This window comes from Asparagus officinalis, chromosome 6, assembly GCF_001876935.1.
Source record: "Asparagus officinalis chromosome 6, Aspof.V1, whole genome shotgun sequence".
NCBI lineage: Eukaryota > Viridiplantae > Streptophyta > Magnoliopsida > Asparagales > Asparagaceae > Asparagus > Asparagus officinalis.
In genome coordinates, this window is record NC_033799.1 from 16,272,612 (window position 1) to 16,289,713 (window position 17,102).

At 36.9% G+C, this 17,102-nt stretch overlaps 1 pseudogene; it reads right to left on the bottom strand.

The window, feature by feature from the left end:
• The window catches only part of LOC109845804, a 37,909-nt pseudogene continuing 21,090 nt past the window's right edge, over positions 284 to 17,102 (bottom strand).

The following is a 17,102-nucleotide window of genomic DNA, read 5'->3' on the forward strand; positions in this document are numbered from 1 at the left end:
CATAGGTTTGTTGATATTTACAGATTCAAGTACCCAGATACTTTATTTCAAAAGAAAAGAACACAAGAATATTGTTCAAATCGCATAAACAAGAATTACTATTGCATCCTGCGGAAGGGGTAGGCAACCAAAAATCAATATAAATATAAGTGCCGAGGTAAACAAACTTCAAGTATTTCAAATGAAAACAAACTATCAAGGAGACAATTGACACAAGGGGGAAAAACCTTCATGGGGGCATAAGTCCAATAATCAAATCCCCCGACTTACAATATAACAGCGAAGCATTATGATTCCTGTATGTTGATCACAGATACAAGTACCAGGAGAATACAAAATACAATTGACACAAGGAGAATACAATGAACTTAACAATACATGGAAGCATACCCGTGTTGCTTCTCGATAATCCATTTATAGTATTTGAAGCCTCATGCTCGCAATTTTCTTCCTCCAGGCCATTAGTAAAAGAACCAGATGAAACTGATTGCACTGGTCTAAAGATCACCCAACAATGCTATAAGCTTATTCAATTTTGTTTTCCTTTTGTTAATTTACCCTTGCAAGCTTACACAATACTACAAACACAAACGGTTTGTGATATCAACTGCATTTGCTCATAACGAAAATGCAAAGGGGAAGTAACATGAACCACGAATAGTTTAATTAGTAAAATTTTCATCTCGTTCATTCAACGTTTGTTTCAACGGCTATAAAAGCCTGAACCCATTCACCAAATCCACATGATCGTTGATAGACATAGACAACTTCTCTGCTTCTTCAATGTATGACTGGGGAGTCAAATTCAAGAGAACGCTATTTGCTTCTTCTGGCAATTGCAAGCCATTAGTGAACTTTTGAATGCTCTCCTTGCTGACAACTCTTCCTCTGGTGAGATCCTTCAGCTTCTCATATGCCTCTGGGACGTTGTATCTGCGCATAACCTAGTGCAAGAAAACAAGAGAGAGTCCATCAGCAACAAGGGTCTCTTTTATTCTTTAATATTATTGGTTATTTTGATGTTGATTGAGCAAATGATACTCTTGATAGTGTCTCGTTGGCAAATATTGTACTTTTGTTGGAGGAATATGGTGATCTCACGATGACGCAGACTATCGTGCTATGATTTATTGCTAAGGTTGATTATCAAGTTATGGCTCTCGCTGCTTGAGGGATTATGTTGATTAAATACCTTCATTAGGAGATAGGTGTATTTCTACCTCAGGCTATGGAAATACATCGTAATAATCAGGTTCTGGCGTATATTGCCAATGGTACAGACTAAGTCTCATGAGAACATGAAGCATATAAAGGTTGATTATCACTTCATTATGAAATGATATTGAGCAAAATGTCACTTCACATGTCAATTCAGACAGATAAGTAACAGTTTCGCTAAAACATTATCTTTTTTTGGTGGGGGGTGGTTGGGTGGAGGAAGGGGAATGGATTTTTTGCTTAGATTTAACTAGCTAAAAATGATAGGTCTATATTCTCTTCTAGCTTAAGAAGGAATGCTAGAATAATAGTTCGTAACTATACCATCATTGAGAATTAATGTAATTATATTTTATTTCTTTTCGAGTGAAAATACCCCTCTCTTGGACCGTCATCTTTCCAAACGTATAGTCAAAATGCTGGGGGAGGTGGAGTTAGATGTCCTATATAAAACCTTCAAAAACAATACAACATACAAGCACACCTTTGATATTACATCATATAACCAACAAAAGCAGAAAAAAGAAAAAGTATACAAAAGCAGTCATAATAAAGTCTATGTTGAATTTTTTTTCAACAATCACATGAGCTGCTGCAGCAGCCCATGTTTTCAATTTTTTGTCAAAAGTTGTGGGCCCCACTGAAGAAAATTTAAGATGTGGGTCCCATGAGTTTAGTAAAATATTATTATTTTATTAGTACATCTGTAATTTCCAAAACGCTATAAATAGACCCCAAATCCTTAAGGAAATTTCATTCCAAAAACAACAATCAATATATGCAGATATATATGTTGTAGAATAGTTAGTGCTCGTAGGAACAGTGCCTAGACCGAGAAGGTCTTATAGATCAATGAGATCTTTACTTGATAGATCGGAGAGATCTTTGTCTTATAGATCGAGAAGATCTTTGCCTGATAGACCGAGGATATCTTTGCCTTCTAGATCGAAGGGATCTTGACAGTACTAGGTCGGTGCACACCAAAGTACTGGACTGCTGTTCCTGGAAGCAATTTGGCATTGGGCTCCTTCCACCGGAGTAGGCCAAATAATGCTTTAAACACATTGTTTTACAAACACACAGCAACTGAGTTGGAAAATTTTAAATTACTGCACTTTAGTTTTCTATTCAAATTTTGCTGTTATATATCTGTATTATTTCAGATTAAACCATAGACGCTAACAGTCTAAAGGGAAGTGCAGTGCACTATCTGGACTTACTGTTTGTATTGGTTCTGCAAGCACCTCCCATACCTAGTCCAGGTCTTCATTGAGACGAGATTCATTTACCTACACATGATGGAGAAGAAATAAAGAATTAAGAAACGAAGAGAGTTACAAAGCAGTGTAATTTCATGAGTCATGTCATTATTAAATATGTAATTTGGAATGAGACATATTGATGACACTGTATCAAAAATGTACAATCAATGTATTATTACTTTAAAATAATGAGCTTTAAACTTCAAACTAATTTGGCCAAGTTTAAGAATAAACTTGATTAAATGTAGGGGTGGCAAATTATGACCCGACCAATTAACCCGATCCGACCCGACCTGTTTATTTGGGTATGGGTCGAGTTATATGGGTCGAGTCATAAACGGGTCAACCCGAACTGACCCGTTTATTAGATTATGGGTCGAGTCATAAACGGGTCAACCCGAACTGACCCGTTTATTAGATGGGTAAATTAGGGTTGACCTGAACTGACCCGTGTAACCCAATACCGACCCGTTTAATTCTAAATGGGTTGCAAACTCCAAATATGAAGATCATCTTCGTCGTCTTCATCCTGCTCCTTCTCCTCTCACTCCTCTTTCTTCGACCCCCAGTTTCCCACCAGGTCCAGCGTCTCCGGCATGGTCGGCCGCGTCTCAGCCCTCATCGATAGCGAGCAAGCGTTTCAATGGTCGAGATCGGTCATGGTTCCGCTCGTACGAATGAGATCGGAGGAGGATAAGGGGAGGTCGAAGAAAGGGATGAAATAGGTGCCCGACGTGCTCTGCGACCTGGTGAGCTGCGGAAAGCTAGAGAACCTACTGCTGTCGGGGAACTACTTCAGCTTGATAGGGGAGAACTGCTGTGATCTGGTCGAGAGCGAAGCTCTGGATCTGTCCGGTTTTGACTTTTTTGTCGTGCGGGATCAGAGGGATTGGGGGGTTCATCAGAGTGAGGTGATGGCCAAAAAGGCGGGGGCCGTGGTTTATAATGCTGTGAATAAGCGGCAACCTAATCCTTAATTAGGATTGTTTATTAAAAGGGTCAATCTCTTGTACAATCTATGTAGCAATATTTCATATTTTGACTTGTGATTGTCGAAAGAGTCAAAAGAATTTCATCTTGATCTATATAGTATCCACGATATTCAATTGAGATTTGATAAACGGGTCATTCGGGTTATATAGGTCGGGTCGGGTAACCCATTTAATAAATGGTTGGATTGCATTGACTCATTTGTTAAATGGATCGGGTTGGATCACACTTATACGGGTTGGGTCAACTATGACCCTACCCGACCCAACCCGACCCATTTGCCAACCCTAATTAAATGTTAACATTGGGATTATATTTATACGTCGGCAGCATATTGAGCAAAAAAGGAGCTTTTGCCACTTTTAGATGTATCTTTCTTCGCATCAACTACTCAGATGTACAAACAGAATTTTTTCAAAAGAATCATGCCAGATATCATAGTTATGGATCCCAAATAATAGATCTAAAGGAAATTGAAAAGGATAGCAAAGACATAGTTCATACAATATTTTTGAGGGAAATGGGTAGTACAATTTTAGAAAAGAAATACTTATATAAAAAAACATAAACATCCGTAAAATCATATATATTATTAGATGGATGTACATTAGATAGAAATTATGTTGATAGCAAGACAAGAATTCTTCTTGAAAAGGATCCACATTTCTATGATCTTGTAATTCACAGAATTTAGCATCTTGTATTAGTGACGAATTCAAATTCAACATATGCCCGACCCAAATAGTTAAAGCAAGAACAGAACAAACAACATACATGAAGCACAGAACGACGACAGCTACACATTTCCTGCAAATAACACATCTAGCTTTATATCTAATTCTCTAGTGATAACCATCTTATACAGATTTTACTGCTAACCTGAAGCTTCCGGGTTCCTTGTTGTGCACTTTTGTATGCCAAGAGAGAATACCCAGATCCAATACCCAAATTCCTAAAAACAGTGGAATCGGTCAAATCCCTCTGTCAATGATTACACATGCAATAAGTATAGTATCACTTCACCAAAATGAAACACTAAGACGTGTTTTTTGAACTATGATATAGCACTGAACTTCACATTAGGTACTCCTCAAGAACCATGAATAAAGATGGAAAAGTAAATGATACACACCTGCATACGAGAGATGGGCAATTTCGAGCTGAGAGCTAGCAGATAAAATAGCATTAGCTAAACACAAGTTGCCCTCACTATTCTCAAAATCAATGGGATTGAGTTTATTTGGCATAGTTGAAGATCCAATCTCCCCAGCCTTGGTCATCTGGAAAGCAAAATTATCATGAAATCGTTTAGTTCCAAATTGGATTTTGGGAGCTAAAATAGGTCCTAATATTTTAGGGGTATAGTTCTCATGCATAAGAAAGTTGCTTGCTTAAAATAACCTAACGAAATATAGCTCCATATGTCCCGATCAAAATCAGTCAGGATGTTATTAAACTAAACAACTATATTGAAAAGCTTTGCGATATAGTCATGCGGCTCAATCTGTATACAGAGCAAGCAACAGGCTCAGATAGAGAGTATGTAAGCACGCCAAGTGCCATTCCATTCATAGGCCATATTGACGTAATCTTTCAGACAACACAAACTTAACAAAATTATTAGCTGGCGCTGCAATTCTATTATTATTTATGCACTAACTGGTTGGTGTAGAATAGGCTAATTGATAAATGTACTGTAATTCCAAGATAGATGGATAACCTGCAAGTGTATCTACTTATTATCAAGCATGCACATGATAGTATCTACTTACTATATGAATCACCTTTTGTAAACTCTTGAAACGTGAAATGGCAAAAAAAACCTACATTTCAGTCACCTGAGTCGATTGCAAAAGTCATATTAAAAAAAATCCTGAGGCTCTATTAGTTATACACTTTTACAGTTTGTAAAGTTGCCTAAATCTTCACGAGGACTGTTTACAAGTAAACTAGTTCAAGCAGAGAACAATAAATACAAGCAACGGTGTGAAAAAAGTACAGGTAAATAATGTACTCCTCCCATGAATGAAACCTGTCCAAGTCATCCGCAAAGAAAAAACCATACCAAAATCGTCTATGCCCTACTTAATTACACAAAAAAAATTCATCAAGCTGAAATGAATCAGATAGGTAAAACCTTGAAAAGAGAAAAGTAGTAGAAGTAAATAAACATGCCTATGTTGCGTAAGAGTTGAAACCTAACCCCAAAGAGGTCACGGACTCAGCTGCAACAGTTGGCCAATCAATATCAGGACATGCAACTTTATGTGCATTGTAGTTTCCAACAGCTCCAGCACACTTGCCCAATATTTGCACTTCCATAAAGGTCTTCCCTACTTCACTTAGTCTGAAAGCAAAATTTGCTATCTCCTTTCCCAAAGTAGTGGGTGAAGTAGGCTACAAAGGGAGTTAGAAGATATCAGAACTAAACCACATAAACCTATTACAAAAGCAAATCATTTATTCATGTAGCATAACGATGAAAATTATCAATATGATATTTCAGCTACTTTGAGCAGTCAACTTAGTATATGTCCGCTTCTAATATTGGCCATGTCACGCCCCGGCCTGACGGGCCCATTTGTGGGTACAAACCGTGGGACCCAACAAGTGTAACGTGTTGTTTGGCTCAATCTACTGCCAAAATCGACGAACCGATGTAACACTTAAATAATTTAATCCACTAAAATTCTCACTCATTTCCTGATGTTGGACTAAATAGGAGTGTCACAAACATCCCACCTTACATAAGCGACGTCCTCATCGTGACATGACAAATTGCACATCCCGGTATCACTAGGTTATGTGGACTCTAGAGGTGGCTCCCTCCGCACTCACGCAATATAGCACTTAGCCCCGCATAGCACTTAGCTCCACACTTCCTACTCGCAACTTCTATGACAATTTGTCACGCCTCGAGCCGCCGGGCCTATTGGAATAGTACAAGCCGTGGGACCCACCAAGTGTAACACGTTTGGCTCAACCCACTGCCAAAATCAGCTAGCCGTGTTACACTTGAGTCTTGGGCATACCTATTTAAGCAACTTAACTTCTCACTCATTTTCTGATGTAGGACTAAATAAGAAACAAAGACATGATTATATTATTTTAACCTTCCGATTGAAAAGGTTCCATTCAATTTATTTTATAGCATCAAGCTAAAAACTCGTGAAGAAAGGAATGTCGAACATGTCCTGCAAACATATATGAACGAAGATAGACAGTATAGTCTTTATCAAACCAGTAATTATACATGATGTATTAGCCCCACGTAGAAAATTCTTGAGTTTCAGCATGTAATCATAATTTAATTATTTCTATATATGCCCCCTACCACCCCCGAAAAAAAAAAGCTTACTTTTTTATAAAAAAATTAACCGAATTGACCAGCCAGGAATCTTTGAGTTATTTCAACCAAAAAAAATCCACCACCAGGACATTAGGGAAAAATTCTTAGTGGAATATTACCCTGTGCACCTTTGATTAAGTTTAACTTTTTAAACCCAAGAGTACTTTGTTTTTCTTTGAGTACTCCCATTTCTCTAATAATTCTCTAAACGTGTTCTTGTCAGTTGCATCCCTTCTCCATTTGGGATAAATTTCATTAAGAATTTAGGATTGCAAAATAAATTAGTTCATGGAAATGAAAAAGTATTTTTCATTTTCCTTGAAGCATTCTCTGCTTTTTCTTAGTCTAATAGCTTCTGATTTTTTTTTAAATCAATATATACAATAAACTATGTCCTTCTATGTGTAAACACAAATAAAAGTGAAATATAAGATTTTCAATTATGTTTATATAGCATTAAAGTTTTTGTAGATAAAATCTAATCAACAAAAAGTTGGTATTCCGTTATAACAAGAGTTGTCTCTCATCTAGAACTGAAAATACCCGCCCATGAGTGCAAGACAACATGGAGATATGAGCATTTTCCTTTGCTAATTTGCATATTGCATTCAACAACTCAATCATCACAGGAAATATGACAGTGTTGAACGCCTCCTTCAGTGCCAATGCATGGGCTAAATTATTTATATCCTTTGATGTACAAGCAAAATGGAAAAACTCCAGTACCTAACAAAGAATTTTGTAGAATCTGATGTCAAATATTAAGTTTTAAATGAAATCTTTGAAATCACAGCTAGTCGTAGTTATAAAAAGAGGAAGCATAGAGTACCCACAACAAGGAACATCAAAAACTCACCTCAGCATAGTTATAAAAAGAGGAAGCATAGAGTACCCACAACAAGGAACATCAAAAACTCACCTCAGCAATCTCAACATTGGATTGACATTTCTGCTTCAAGAAGTATTCCACTGGAACATCAAAAACTCACCTCAGCAATCTCAACATTGGATTGACATTTCTGCTTCAAGAAGTATTCCACTACCTTAACATCGTGGTTAGTTACTTTTTCAATCTTTTTCACTTCTAGAGCATTAGCTTTGCTGAAGCCACTAACTATACTTTCTAAATAAGACCTGGCATTCTCACTAAAGCTTTGAACCTACTTGATTTCAGGTATTTCTGTTAATGTTTGCAACCATTTTACCTAAAAAAGAATCTTTTCAGATTAGCGTTTTGCACTGAGTAGCCGACATGAAAATATAACTACAGTGGCCAGCTTTGTCAGATCATGATGGGTAATGGAGAAAGAGGTAAACCTTTTTTGCTTGTAAGTTACCTCTTTCTCCATTACCCAAGACATGACTACACTATGACAAGTTTAAATAAAGACTGCTACCTATATTAAAGCAGAGGCTGGATGTTTTGTCAGATTGTAAAAGAAAGCACACTAATATGCATGACCTAAATAAATAATGTTCGATGGACTCATACAGAAACTGCTAATACTACATCATATGCAAATTTATTAGAAGGTTGGTGCATTGTCAGATATGCATATCAAATATAAATATCCCAACGGGTCACATAACATTTTAGGCACAACATTAAACCTTTTGAGCTAACTAAGGCTTTAAACCTTTTATCTTAATACCTGAGACATATTATGATTTGTAAGCCAGACGAACAAGGATATCCAATCAACAACCATAGTTTTTTATACCTGAGACATATTATGATTTGTAAGCCAGACGAACAAGGATATCCAATCAACAACCATAGTTTTTTCATGCTTTACCAGAAACATTTCTTTATCATTCGCTACAAAAATGATTGTATAATCTACATTTAAATATGAAACCATTATTCTTAAAAAAAATATAATGTAAGACTAACATTGTGCACTGGTGTTGAATAAAAAAGCATTTATTAAATATGTATTCTTACAGGAGAATTTAATGAAAGTTACCTCGACCATTACACGGTAACGGATTAACCCATATTCACTAAAGAATGGGTGCAAATCCTTGACTTTCTGCAAAAATATCGGCCTTCTAAGGTGACAGAGCCATAATGCTAAAAGACTCAAGTTCAACAACCTCCTCTTTATGATGATGCTCCATCGAAAATATTAAAGTTCACACTGCCAAAACATATTCAACTAGTTATCCAAATATGAGGAAAATTGAAGAAAAAGGATCACAAAAAAAATTAGATCATTTCGGATCAAACTTAATCATCATTGAAGATTCATAAGCCTAATTATTGGATTGAATACAGCTCACTATAAATTGGGGACTGCCAAAGGATCATCTCAATTTATTTAAAAAAAATTAAGAACCTGAAATTCAAAACACAACAGTGGAAGCCCTACATTACAAATTCAGAAGAAGAAAAAAAGTGACCTATAGCATATGATATTTATTATTTACTAAAAGTTTTATGCTCTATCCCAAAATATTCCCTCCCGTAAACTTATAAAAAATCCTATATTTATTCACAAATCCAAAAGATGCCACTTTTGAGAAACATTTCAAGATTATAGTATATGAGATTTAAGAAAACTTAGCAATGAAATAATCATAAAAAGCAAGAAACAAGCCTGCAGTCAATAAAAGGCATGGCTTGTGTTCGTGATATTTCCCCAGCCAGGAAACCGAGAATGGAGATCTTTACCTTCGTAGTCGTGACTCCTTCTAAACTGTTCAACGAAACCCTAAGTGGTTCGAATCGCCGAGGAGGGGTGGGCTGAATCCGAAACCCTACCTGGCATGATCATCTACTGATCGAAGATGAAGGAGGAAAAGGGCGGCAAGAAAGCGAATGGGGCTCGAGGGGGTGATAAGAGCTTTTCCTTGGAGTGGCAGACGAGATCGAAACCCTAACCCTAGATTTTTAAGGGGGAATTTGTTCGGGGTTTAGTAGAGTGGGAAAAAGGAGCCGCCTTTCTTTTTAAGGAATCAGAGAGAGTGTCACACCCCGGTTCCCAAAATACCCAGGAATCGGAACGTAAACAAGCCCGCGACGTATTAGGTTGAGTAGAAATAAATAATAAAACTCTTTCTACTCAATCTAATACGCTAAGCGTCAAAAATATAATATACGAAGTCACAGGTCCCCGATTACACATAGCAAGAGTATAATGAACAACTAAGAATGGAAAAGATACATATCACAATAGAATATCATCCAGGACACAGAGTTGGGTCAAACACGCCCTTATTTGAATTGGGGAAGAATATTTTCATATATATAATCGGGTCCCCGTAAAGTCCTCCGGGGGCCTCCCCCAAGTCAAGTCTGGCTCTCCGGCCCAAGTATATATATAACTCACAATATCAAGAAAGCGCAAATGCCCGTTTATATAAATGTTATATTCTTCGTCCAATTCCCCTTTATATCTCCATGCTTGTCAGTTTAATTAAGTAACTGTACATGAAATATTGTGCACAAACCACAGAGTAACCGTGGAATGACTTCTGCAAAAACTATAAAAAATAACTGTGACGCGTAACATGTCCGATAAAGGGTGCATCGTCTAGTCGATACTATAGTAGTAATAAACAAGGAAACCTCATACCGGGATATCGATATCAAGGGTACAGTCATGCCTTGAAAGCACACTTATAAATCATACTTTTAACAGGAGTCGTCTTCATGTACAGTCTCTCCTATTGGATAACAACTAGGTGATAAAACAGTAAGTTTCATATAATCATTCATCAACAAATCCCACGCATGTAATAAGATATCACAGTTTAATCTAGGCATGAAATTCATAACATATCTAAAATTCTAATAAATGACCAATAAAATGGAATTCCGCACGTATGACAAATATAAGAATAGATAATTCATAAATTCATTTTCCAAAATAAACACCTTTTAAATAATTCAAAAAAATATTTTTTAAATATTCTTTTTAATATTCTCCCTTTCAAAATAATTTCTTTTCTCAATATAATTAATCTAAAATAAATTCTTTTAAATTGATATAATTATCTAAAAAGATTTCACTACCGAATTAAATTCTTTTAAATCATTATAATCACCCTAAAAAGGAATTAATTACCGAAATAAACTCTTTAATTTATTTATTACTATAATATTTCAAAATAGTCTTTACAAAAAATTCTTTCTTTCAAAATATCTCATAATTAATTATAATATAATCGTCAAAATAACATTTCATCACATACGGCTCAGAATACATATCATATCCCCTCTTTACGAATATAAGTAATTATCTCATTATCACTACTAATATTACTCATCAACCAAACCACGCAGATAATAACAGTCTAATCTATGCAATTAATAAATACAGATATAAATAATGAAATGATAAATCAACCGAAGCGGGATCTTGCCTACGAGACCAGGGGGGTCTGATGACGGGTGGCGGTGCCGAAGCGGATGGGTCTGGACTGTGGGGCAGCTGCAGCGAGCTCCAAGTGTGGCGATGACCAAGCGGCGTCGCTGCTGGAGTCGGGGAGTTCGCCGGAGTCGAGGAGCGGCACTGCGAGTGGCTGGGCGTCGGGTCTGACCGAGGCTGAAGGAGCGCAAGGGTTCGGCGAGCCGCGTGCTTGCACCGTGTGCCGGCGCCGGAGGGGCCTGCTGCAGACACACGGGCATCCATGTGCACTGCGGACGGAGCCTCCTGGGGATGGTGCTGCAGTCTGGCGGCCCAAGCGCGCTGCGCCGTTGACGCGCCGAGACGCAACTGCGCAGCTCGAGCGGGGCTTGACGCTAGTGCTCGGCCTTTCACGACGCTCATGTGCAGGCCACTGGCGCGCTCACGCTTGGGCTCGCCGGCGCGCGCAAAGATTCGGGGAGAGTTAAGTGCCGCGCGGGGCACCATTGTGTTCGCGAGTCGGTGATATACGCCCGGCTATGGAAAGATCCGGCTCACAGCTAGCAGGGCTCGTCAGTCGGCACCGGTCTGGCACCTTAGCGGAGTTGGGTAGATCCAGTTCGAGGCGTCGCGTCCGTACGCTCATCGAGTGTTGGTCGGAGATCGAGCGATTGGCGTTTTCTTGGTCGGCTTTAGCTTTTAGTCCAAGAGAGAAGCATGATCTGAGAGCAGTGAAGAGAGAGCGGTACGGTGATGGGAAAATAAGAGAAGAGAAGAGAGAAGGATTGATTAGCGTAATCTTTTTTTGAATTTGCGAAACTGACTGAATGATGAAAAAACAATGTAATGCGCGCATTAATTTTGGCTGAAGCAAAATCAGCGGGTAGCCTGTATCTTGCGCGTTTGATTGGGAAAAGCGCGAGGAGAGGCATACAATCAGGACCGAGTAAAGTTACAGTTATGGCCAAACGAATTCAAATTAGAGGAAATTAAGAGAGGGAAAAATAAATTCGAAATTTACATAATATTCTGAATTATATTAATAATTAATAATCAACTAAAAATCTTTTTATTAATATTTATATACTACTGTACTATACTCAAGTTTACATCAATAACAAGGTCATTAATAATATTAATCACCAAATGATTATATATAAAAATCACTAAACTGTAAATTAATATTTAGCAGAATTAAAAATACAAGACTATATATTTTATTATTTATTTATTTTGAAAACTCAGAAAATTCCAGAAATTAGGAAAAGTATTAATATAATATAATATAATATTTTAAATACTAGAAAATTTATTTAAATACGTATCAAAATTTACGGTTGTTACATCCTACCCCCCTTAAAATAAATTCCGTCCTCGGAATTAAAATAAGAACCCCAGGGACAGATATGTAATGATATCCATAAGGAGATGAGACAAGAAACAGGAAACAATGGAAAGTACGAGATAAGAAATAGTGGAAGGTTCCGGAGTCAAAAAAGTTATAAGGTAGGGACGAAACGAAATCTATCAAGAAAATAGGATAAGGGCTCAAGGATAGTCTCACGGATGAAATATGATATGTATCTAAATTGTCCGTTATATTCTTACTGATGAGGCCTTGGGACCGTGAACTTGTCACGCCCCGGTTCCCAAAATACCCGGGAATCGGAACGTGAACAAGCCCGTGACGTATTAGGTTGAGTAGAAATAAATAATAAAACTCATTCTACTCAATCTAATACGCTAAACGTCAAAAATATAATATACGAAGTCACAGGTCCCCGATCACACATAGCAAGAGTATAATGAACAACTCAGAGTGGAAAAGATACATATCACAATAGAATATCATCCAGGACACAGAGTTGGGTCAAACACGCCCTTATTTGAATTAGGGAAGAATATTTTCATATATATAATCGGGTCCCCGTAAAGTCGTCCGGGGGCCGCCGTCAAGTCAAGTCTGGCTCTCCGACCCAAGTATATATATAACTCACAATATCAAGAAAGTGCATATGCCCGTTTATATAAATGTTATATTCTTCGTCCAATTCCCCTTTATATCCCCATGCTTGTCAGTTTAATTAAGTAACTGTACATGAAATATTGTGCACTAACCACAGAGTAACCGTGGAACGACTTCTGCAAAAACTATAAAAAAATAACCGTGACCCGTAACAAGTCCGATCAAGGGTGCATCGTCTAGTCGATACTATAGTAGTAATAAACAAGGAAACCTCATACCGGGATATCGATATCAAGGGTACAGCCATGCCTTGAAAGCACGCTTATAAATCATACTTTTAACAGGAGTCGTCTTCATGTACAGTCTCTCCTATTGGATAACAACTAGGTGATAAAACAATAAGTTTCATATAATCATTCATCAACAAATCCCACGCATGTAATAACATATCACAGTTTAATCTATGCATGAAATTCTTAACAGATCTAAAATTCTAATAAATGACCAATAAAATGGAATTCCGCACGTATGACAAATATAAGAATAGATAATTCATAAATTCATTTTCCAAAATAAACTCCTTTTAAATAATTCTAAAAATATTTTTTTAAATATTCTTTTTAATATTCTCCCTTTCAAAATAATTTCTTTTCTCAATATAATTAATCTAAAATAAATTCTTTTAAATTGATATAATTATCTAAAAAGATTTCGCTACCGAATTAAATTCTTTTAAATCATTATAATCACCCTAAAAAGGAATCAAATACCGAAATAAACTCTTTAATTTATTTATTACTATAATATTTCAAAATAGTCTTTACAAAAAATTCTTTCTTTCAAAATATCTCATAATTAATTATAATATAATCGTCAAAATAACATTTCATCACATACGGCTCAGAATACATATCATATCCCCTCTTTACGAATATAAGTAATTATCTCATTATCACTACTAATATTACTCATCAACCAAACCACGCAGATAATAATAGTCTAATCAATGCAATTAATAAATACAGATATGAAATGATAAATCAATCAAACTGGGATCTTGCCTTGGGTTAAGGCAGCGGCGACGGGCTGAAAGGGACAGCCGGGAGAGGTGACGGTGTCGCTACTGGAGGAGGCGCTGATGGTGATTGGCGTTGGGCGGCGATCAAATGGAGGGGAGATGGGTGTAGGCATCTAAAAATGCCTATAGGTGTCCGCACACAGCTCGAGACAGAGAGAAGACGACGAACATCGTTATCCGAGTCTAAAAGCGTGGTCAGGTTCAGTGCTTGAGGAAGAAGAAGAAGAAGAAGAAGAGGAGGGTTTTCTTTTGGGGTGAACTGATGGAGAGAGAGAGGGGGTACGGGGGAGAGAGAGTACGGGTATGGGGAGAGAAAAAAGAAAGATTTGTTTATGGAAGGGGAGAGAGAGAAGGATTTGATTATGTTTTCTTTTTTTGAATTTTGAAATGAGAGAAAAAATGGAAGGATTAATTTTGGCTGGAGAAAATCATGGGGAGTGATTTGGGGTTGATTGGAAAAGAGTTATAGAAAGAATTCAAATGAGAAAAATAAGAGAGGGAAAATTCAAAAATTTCCACATAATATTTTGAATTATATTATTAATTAATAATTAACCAAAAATCTTTTTATTAATATTTATATACTACTGTACTATACTCAAGTTTACATCAATAACAAGGTCATTAATAATATTAATCACCAAATGATTATATATAAAAATCACTAAACCGTAAATTAATATTTAGCAGAATTAAAAATACAAGACTATATATTTTATTATTTATTTATTTTTAAAACTCAGAAAATTCCAAAAATTAGGAAAAGAGTTAATAAAATATAATATAATATTTTAAATAGTAGAAAATTTATTTAAATACGTATCAAAATTTACGGTTGTTACATCCTACCCCCTTAAAATAAATTCCGTCCTCGGAATTAAAATAAGAACCACAGGGACAGATATGGAATGATATCCATAAGCAGATGAGACAAGAAACAGGAAACAATGGAAAGTTACGAGATAAGAAATAGTGGAAGGTTCCGGAGTCAAAAAAGTTATAAGGTAGGGACGAAACGAAATCTATCAAGAAAATAGGATAAGGGCTCAAGGATAGTCTCATGGATGAAATATGATATGTATCTAAATTGTCCGTTATATTCTTACTGATGAGGCCTCGGGACCGTGAACTTGTCACGCCCCGGTTCCCAAAATACCCGGGAATCGGAACGTGAACAAGCCCGCGACGTATTAGGTTGAGTAGAAATAAATAATAAAACTCTTTCTACTCAATCTAATACGCTAAGCGTCAAAAATATAATATACGAAGTCACAGGTCCCCGATCACACATAGCAAGAGTATAATGAACAACTCAGAATGGAAAAGATACATATCACAATAGAATATCATCCAGGACACAGAGTTGGGTCAAACACACCCTTATTTGAATTGGGGAAGAATATTTTCATATATATAATCGGGTCCCCGTAAAGTTGTCCGGGGGCCGCCCTCAAGTCAAGTCTGGCTCTCCGGCCCAAGTATATATATAACTCACAATATCAAGAAAGCGCATATGCCTGTTTATATAAATGTTATATTCTTCGTCCAATTCCCCTTTATATCCCCATGCTTGTCAGTTTAATTAAGTAACTGTACATGAAATATTGTACACTAACCACAGAGTAACCGTGGAACGACTTCTGTAAAAACTATAAAAAATAACCGTGACCCGTAACATGTCCGATCAAGGGTGCATCGTCTAGTCGATACTATAGTAGTAATAAACAAGGAAACCTCATACCAGGATATCGATATCAAGGGTACAGCCGTGCCTTGAAAGCACGCTTATAAATCATACTTTTAACAGGAGTCGTCTTCATGTACAGTCTCTCCTATTGGATAACAACTAGGTGATAAAACAACAAGTTCCATACAATCATTCATCAACAAATCTCACGCATGTAATAACATATCACAGTTTAATCTAGGCATGAAATTCATAACAGATCTAAAATTCTAATAAATGACCAATAAAATGGAATTCCGCACGTATGACAAATATAAGAATAGATAATTCATAAATTCATTTTCCAAAATAAACTCCTTTTAAATAATTCAAAAAAATATTTTTTAAATATTCTTTTTAATATTCTCCCTTTCAAAATAATTTCTTTTCTCATTATAATTAATCTAAAATAAATTCTTTTAAATTGATATAATTATCTAAAAAGATTTCGCTACTGTTCGCGGGAAAAATTGTTGTCTTCATTGAATTCATTGCTTTCTCAAGTAACAGTTTTTCGGTTACAAAAAGATCCGGTCTTTTTATAAGATCCGGTTACAACGAAATCAAAAAAGAAATAAAAATTACAACTTTCCTTGTTTGTCGAACGAATCACGAGATCCTGTTTTGCGGCCTCTCGCTTTTGTGGGTTCTTTGCCTGCGCCGGGGTTAATCCGTGGACCACCGCGCGATCTTGATCCGGTCGGATCTACACGGTATAGCGGGTATTATTTTACGAAGGAAATAACAGCCGTGGGGATTATTTCGCCAAGGAAATAATAGCCCAAGTTATCGAAATCGACCAAGCGAAATCGAGACTCTTCTCGGGATCAAAGGCCAAGCTTTGATCCGGAGGGAAACCGTGTAGATCTCATATCTGATCTCTCTCGAACTCCTGCCTTATTTGGCGTGGATGATCGCCAAGAACCAGATCTTAGAGTCCGAGTCTTCTAAGCTTGAAAATTCGAAGGTGAGTTCTCAATCCAGCAGAGTTTCGGCTCCAAAATTCCAACCTCTCAAACAATGAACTTCATGGTCTATTTATAGGCACTCAAAGCGGATCTGGGCTCAGATCTGGGCCTAGATCTGCCCGTGGCTCGGCCACTTGGGTGGCTCGGCCACCGAGCCACCACAAGGTGGCTCGGTGAGCCACCCAAGTGGCTC